Source organism: Mya arenaria, chromosome 14 (assembly GCF_026914265.1).
Source record: "Mya arenaria isolate MELC-2E11 chromosome 14, ASM2691426v1".
NCBI lineage: Eukaryota > Metazoa > Mollusca > Bivalvia > Myida > Myidae > Mya > Mya arenaria.
Genome location: NC_069135.1, coordinates 42,220,515 through 42,227,685, shown reverse-complemented (window position 1 = coordinate 42,227,685; position 7,171 = coordinate 42,220,515). Strand labels below are relative to the sequence as shown.

The 7,171-nt window shown below is 38.0% G+C and overlaps 3 non-coding genes across 3 annotated transcripts; all 3 read left to right on the top strand.

Moving 5' to 3' along the window:
- The first annotated feature begins 2,106 nt into the window (after nt 1-2,106).
- On the top strand, nt 2,107-2,178 carry Trnam-cau (transfer RNA methionine (anticodon CAU)). Its single transcript has one exon. It is a non-coding gene; the product is annotated as a tRNA-Met (tRNA).
- Nucleotides 2,179-2,607: 429 nt separating this feature from the next.
- Trnam-cau (transfer RNA methionine (anticodon CAU)) lies at nt 2,608-2,679 on the top strand. The gene has a single exon. It is a non-coding gene; the product is annotated as a tRNA-Met (tRNA).
- Nucleotides 2,680-4,926: 2,247 nt separating this feature from the next.
- Trnam-cau (transfer RNA methionine (anticodon CAU)) lies at nt 4,927-4,998 on the top strand. The gene has a single exon. It is a non-coding gene; the product is annotated as a tRNA-Met (tRNA).
- The last annotated feature ends 2,173 nt before the right edge of the window (nt 4,999-7,171 follow it).

Below are 7,171 nucleotides of genomic sequence, written 5' to 3'. Positions count from 1 at the left end.
GTCAGGCGCGTAGCTAGGGCCAATTTTGAATCACGCAGATCGAAATTAGTTCATTGACGGACAGCATTTTAACACCTTCACCCCTATCCCCTTTAGTTTTTTTTATTTCAAATTCGGGGGTTTTGGTATGACAAAAAAGACCTGTCAAAATTTCATTACGCAACTGCGTATACTGTATGCGTACAGTCAGATACGCGCCTTAAAGTTATATGTGAAATTCGCTTTAAATCTGTAAGGCCAAAATAAATACGGTAGGTAGGTGGTATAGGCACAATTTTTTTCTATTTTTAGAGCCGAGATTCTTTACCAAACTGACCTTTATCAGGGTATATCACTAATGTAGAAAATTGTACGCATACAATCGTCAAACTTTAACATGTTCACCAAAAAATCCACAAAACGGATACCATGTACATGTATGCACATGACCTGATGACGTAGAGGACAAAAAGTAGTCCACACTTACACGTGTAAGTGCACGCACATGTAGTGTTCCGCACACACTCTCTAGTATATTCCCTACGCTTAGAAATGTACAATCGTTATTGAAACGGGGTCCGATAACAACAAAAGTCGTACGCTTGCGTCGGTGTCAACATTGGTTAAAGTTTTGCATACAGTTTAAGTTCAAAGGCGTACCAGATGTTCAAGAATTATGTCTCCCGTTCGGCTTAAGGTGTGTTGCCTACCAGCCTGCCTACCTGAGGGTTTGTCTGTCTGTCTGTATGTCTTTGTATGACTGTCCGTATGCCTGTCTGTCTATCCGTCCGTCCGCTACAGAAGATAAATGAGTAAGAGTCATGAAACTTGAGGAGTTGTGGAGTTGTGCATCTGGGGTTTTGTTTGTGGCTGTGCCAGCATATCTGAAATCAGATTTGGAATATCTTTGATCAATTGTTTAACCTTTGTAATTTGTATAATACACTTTGCGCCGAAACGGTTAAAATATTGTATTTATCTTTTTTATTATAATTTTCATACAGCTTATAATGTTGCTGCTACTGTTCAATACGGTAGGTTTAGTCCCCTGTCGATAGTTCGTGTAAACACTAACGAAATACCTTATAATGGTTTCGGTACGCAGAAAAAAGATAACCCCAAAATTAGCCGTTCTAAGCCGTCTTGATCCAGTAATTGTTTGTTTGTTTATTTGAGTTTATCAAGGTCTGCCCGAGCCCATTGGCTGCATTATGGCTTGACCCCGCCATGACGCCATCACGACATAAATTGTGTGTAAATGCCATAAGTGACATGAGATAGAAGTGACAGCAATTCGCAGTCAAATCCAGACATTGAAAGCCTTGAAGAAACAGAGTGAGATACAAGTGATCCGGGTGCGATACTCTAGCTCTTTGCAAAGAGACCTCTTGGTACTTCAACATGCTCGGTGTAAAGCATCGATGCACGGGATACAACTTTCCTGGGTTGAACCAGTACTGAGTACACCACTTTTCCAAGCACTACCCTTTAAATGCAGAGCGTCAGGCAACGGAGCTACTTGTACCAACTTTTAATGTCTTTCGGTATGACGCGGTCCGGGATCGAACCCACGACCTCCCGCTCCGTAGGCGGAGGCCTTAAACACCAGGCCACGGAGACGGTTTTATCCAGTAATGATTCATTGGCCGTTTTAAATAGGCCTATATTGTATTTACAAGTAAGCCGAAATATTACCATTACAAGTCATACACAGTAAATGTAAAAATCAAAATTATAACTATTTAAACAATATTCATCAACATCTAACTCCTTTTTAATTCAAACATATATATTTTCTTTATTACAACTCAAGAAAGACAGTTGCTATACTATTGAAATCAAGTATTTGAACGACTTAGTAAGTATTCATTATTGATGTTAAATTCGCTGCCTGTACGATTTGCCTCACTTGATTTTTGATAAAATCGATTGCATGAGATTTTAGCGTAGATATGAAATCATTACTTTTATATGCCAAGATAACACTAGAAATACAATTTTAGATAAATATTTGCCAAACAATTCAGTCCAATGGTGCGCCTCTCATTTGCGCCCGATCTTACACCAAACCCTGATTATTTAAATAACACTAGGCCAGAAATTAATTGATGCCTTGTATTTAAAAATAGCAGAGTGGCGCAGTGGAAGCGTGCTGGGCCCATAACCCAGAGGTCCGTGGATCGAAACCACGCTCTGCTAAAAACTTTTTCTTCACGTTGTCAACAGAACAATTGAAGAATAGTCCAGTATTTATAGACCACACCATCTTCAGCGCTCAGTATGAATATAAACTAGTGTAAAGGTTAAGATGAATGCATCAACTAACTCATTGTATGAAAGGTCTTATTACTTGACGTTGAAGATCATCTCTTTTTGTTGTGCTTGTCTGTAAGCCGAAGCGGGTTCATCTTCGCCTCCACTTCGCTGTTCACATCTTTGATATAGCATTATTCAAGCCATTCTCAAACACATAGGGGAAACCACAAACCAAGACAGACAAGAGCTCCGATATTGAAAGCAGTCATTGGAACGACTTAGTTATTGATGACTATCATTAATGTAAAATTGTATGCCTGTACGATTTACCTAATAAATAAATTGCATCAGATTTCACCGTATTTTTAACGAAGCAGAGTGGCGCAGTGGAAGCGTGCTGGGCCCATAACCCAGAGGTCCGTGGATCGAAACCACGCTCTGCTAGAAACTTTTTCTGACCAAACTCTTATCCCGGTACAAGTGTCCAACAGTTCATTGACATTGAATCCTCACTTACAGTCAAGTGTCACCTGTTACATCTCTAAAACGCGCTCTTGCCAACCTCCCCACTTAAGATGTCCAAAGTATTTCATGTACATATGACAGAAACTATATGCCTAGATTACACTAGAAATACAATTTTAGATGGATATTTGCTAAAACATTCAATCCATTAATGTGCCCACATGTGCGAACACGTCAGACTCTGGTAAATAATGATAAAAAAACACTCATTGAATTGGTGCTTTTGTGAATTTGCTATAAATTTTTTTTTAACTCTAAACAATATCAGATGATGATGGTTATGATAATGATTCTAATACTGATGCTAATCCAATGTAACTCCGTCAGATATTTGAAATTTGGAAGCTACTTGATCCGATCTCATGCAACTCGGTCAGAAAAGTTGTTTTCACATGGTTTAGTTTTTAAAAATCTGCTATTTACATGTGATTAAGAATCGTTTACCATTCTTCGGTTATAACCATTTCTATAACCAACGAAGCTCCGAGTGGGGACCGAACCCAGGCCCCTCCGATACGCTAGCCAAACGGTCATCGCCACCATCGTGTTAAAACATGCGATACGATTGAGATTCTGGGATGTGGGTCGGTTGTGAAAAAGTAGATTTATTAAAAGTTTCATTGTTTATTCAATAACATCTTTTCATCAACAATTCTAAAGCATCTCACAATAACTACATGTACATAACAAAACATGTACGGATTTTAGCGCTGATATTGCACGACATTTGTACAGCACACTCTCACGTCGCTGATCATCATTTCTCCAACCCATCAACTTACACTTGCGTGTAATTGTACAATATGAAGAAAAAAAACACAATTCATTGCAACTGAATTCCTCAATCAATGCCCAGATCCGTCTAGCCGAGGATGGTCATCGTCATCTGCATAATAAAAGACCTACACACACTTTTGATGCAATTATGGTTCTTCACTCAATGTCCATTTCCTCCTGGCTGTCGAAAGGCGCCACATCACTGTCGTCTGCAAACCGCGCGCCAATATCGTCAGTGTTTACCCTGTATAGCTGTTGACGTAACTGCACAACCTCGCTCTTCTTGTGGTCAATGTAGTGCCGATATGTCGTCAGCAAACCCTCAACCACAAATAATCTTCCCCGAAACACCACCCGGAAGTTCAAATTGTTCGCTGAATGCGCCAACACATACCGCTGTATAATCTGGTCCCGTTTGATATACAAATGTTCCAGCTGTAGTTCCGCCTGGCCTATCCTACGATCACACTCAAACAGACCCTCGTAAATGGCAACCTTGGATATATCCATAATGCAGAAGATTTTGGATAACAAGATACTTTTTATACGTGTGATTTTTTCAAATATGTCGATATAGAATCTGGTAAATTGTAATAGTTTTATCGAGTCAGATTTTAATGTTGATGCTTATTTGTAATAAGGGTGCAATTTATATTGATTGCAAATGTATAAATCTAGTTTCCAAGCTTTTTAAGAGTCGGCTGAGCTTGGATCTTGAGCTGCAAGCTCATACTTGATTTATTTAAAATATTCACACTTCAGGCAAGGCGAGAGGGTGGGTAGCTTGTCAGTGTGGTTATAGGGTAATTCAGTTATTGACAAATAGGATTACACCATTATTGTATGTTCTGAAGGTGTGAAAGCTCTGCTTCCGTAACATATTCAACTTAATTTAACATATACGTATTGAATTTATTGTTATTGAGTTGATCTTTCTTAAAACTAATTTCCAAAAAAAATGTTATTGCATTCGAAAATAAAGTAGCAAACTATCTAAAGAGCTTTGTAAAAAAGATACATGTATAAGCATGTGAGCTGGTTAAATACTATATTGGCATGAGCATTATTTCACTGAAACACGTTTCAATCCATTTCAAGGTTCGAAACAATTAAGTCATAATATTTTTCCATTCAATACCTTTAGATAATGACAGACTTTGTAAATTGTGAATTTCACCGACATTTAATAAAAAACCGAAAAATGCTGAAATATTGAAAGCAATCACTTGAACGACCCAACAACTGCTGAAATATTAAAAACAATCACTTGAACGACCTATTTTTTATAGTTAATGACTATATTAATATGTCAAATGATTGGCGAGATGTTGCATCAGATTTAGCGTACTTTGTTTAGGTATATTAAACCGCTTATAGATACAAAAACGAAGCAGAGTGGCGCAGTGGAAGCGTGCTGGGCCCATAACCCAGAGGTCCGTGGATCGAAACCACGCTCTGCTAGAAACTTTTTCTTACCAACTCTTATCCCGGAACAAGTGTCCAACAGTTGACATTGAATCCTCACATATAGACAGTCAAGTGTCACCTGTTACATCTCTAAAACGCGCTCTTGCCAACCTCCCCACTTAAGATGTCCAAAGTATTTCATGTACATATGACAGAAACTATATGCCTAGATTACACTAGAAATACAATTTTAGATGGATATTTGCTAAAACATTCAATTCATTAAAGTGCCCACATGTGCGAACACGTCAGACTCTGGTAAATAATGATAAAAACACACTCATTGAATTGGTGCTTTTGTGAATTGGTTAAAAATTTTTTTTAACTCTGAACAATATCAGATGATGATGGTTATGATAATGATTCTAATACTGATGCTAATCCAATGTACCTCCGTCAGATATTTGAAATTTGGAAGCTACTTGATCCGATCTCATGCAACTCGGTCAGAAAGGTTGTTTTCACATGGTTTAGTTTTTTTTTAAATCTGCTATTTACATGTGATTAAGAACCGTTAACCATTCTTCGGGTATAACCAGCTCTATGACCGACGAAGCTCCCAGTGGAGACCTAACCTAGACCCCTCCGATACGCTAGCCAAACGGCCATCGCCACCATCGTGTTAAAACATGCGATACGATTGAGATTCTGGGATGTGGGTCGGTTCGAAAACGTAGATTTATTAAAAGTTTCATTGTTTATTCAATAACATCTTTTCATCAACAATTCTAAAGCATCTCGCAATAACTACATGTACATAACAAAACAAAACATGTACGGGTTTTAGCGCTGTAATGCACGACATTTGTACAGCACACTCTCACGTCGCTGATCATTTCTCCAACCCATCAACTTACACTTGCGTGGATTTGTACAATATGAAGAAAAAATACACAATTCATTGCAACTGAATTCCTCAATCAATGCCCAGATCCGTCTAGCCGAGGATGGTCATCGTCATCTGCATAATAAAAGACCTACACACACTTTTAATGCAATTATGGTTCTTCACTCAATGTCCATTTCCTCCTGGCTGTCGAAAGGCGCCACATCACTGTCGTCTGCAAACCACGCGTCAATATCGTCAATGTTTACCCTGTATAGCTGTTGACGTAACTGCACAACCTCGCTCTTCTTGTGGTCAATGTAGTGCCGATATGTCGTCAGCAAACCCTCAACCACAAATAATCTTCCCCGAAACACCACCCGGAAGTTCAAATTGTTCGCTGAATGCGCCAACACATACCGCTGTATAATCTGGTCCCGTTTGATATACAAATGTTCCAACTGTAGTTCCGCCTGGCCTATCCTACGATCACACTCAAACAGACCCTCGTAAATGGCAACCTTGGATATATCCATAATGCAGAAGATTTTAGATAACAAGATACTTTTTATACGTGTGATTTTTTTTAAATGTCGATATAGAATCTGGTAAATTGTAATAGTTTTATCGAGTCGGATTTTAATGTTGATGCTTATTTGTAAAGAGGGTGCAATTTATATTGATTGTAAATGTATAAAACTAGTTTCCTAGCTTTTAAAGAGTCGGCTGAGCTTGGATCTTGAGCTGCAAGCTCATACTTGATTTATTTTAAATATTCACACTTCAGGCAAGGCGAGAGGGTGGGTAGCTTGTCAGTGTTATTGTCAGAAGGTGTGAAAGCTCTGCTTCCGCAACATATACAACTTAGTTTAACCTATACGTATTGAATTTAGTCTTATTGAGTTGATCTTTCTTAAAACTTATTAACAAAAAAAGGTTATTGCATTCGTAAATAAAGTTGCAAACTATCTAAAGAGCTTTGTAAAAAAAAGATACATGTATAAGCATGTGAGCTGGTTAAATACTATACTGGCATGAGGATTGTATCACTGAAACACGTTTCAATCCATTTCAAGGTTCGAAACAATTAAGTCATAACATTTTAAATTCAGTACCTTTAGATAATGACAGACTTTGTAAATTGTGAATTTCACCGACATTTAATAAAAACCGAAAAATGCTGAAATATTGAAAGCAATCACCTCAACGACCCAACAACTGCTGAAATATTGAAAGCAATCATTTGAACGACCTATTTGCTACAGTTAATGACTATATTAATATGTCAAATGATTGGCGAGATGTTGCATCAGATTTAGCGTACTTTGTTTAGGTATATTA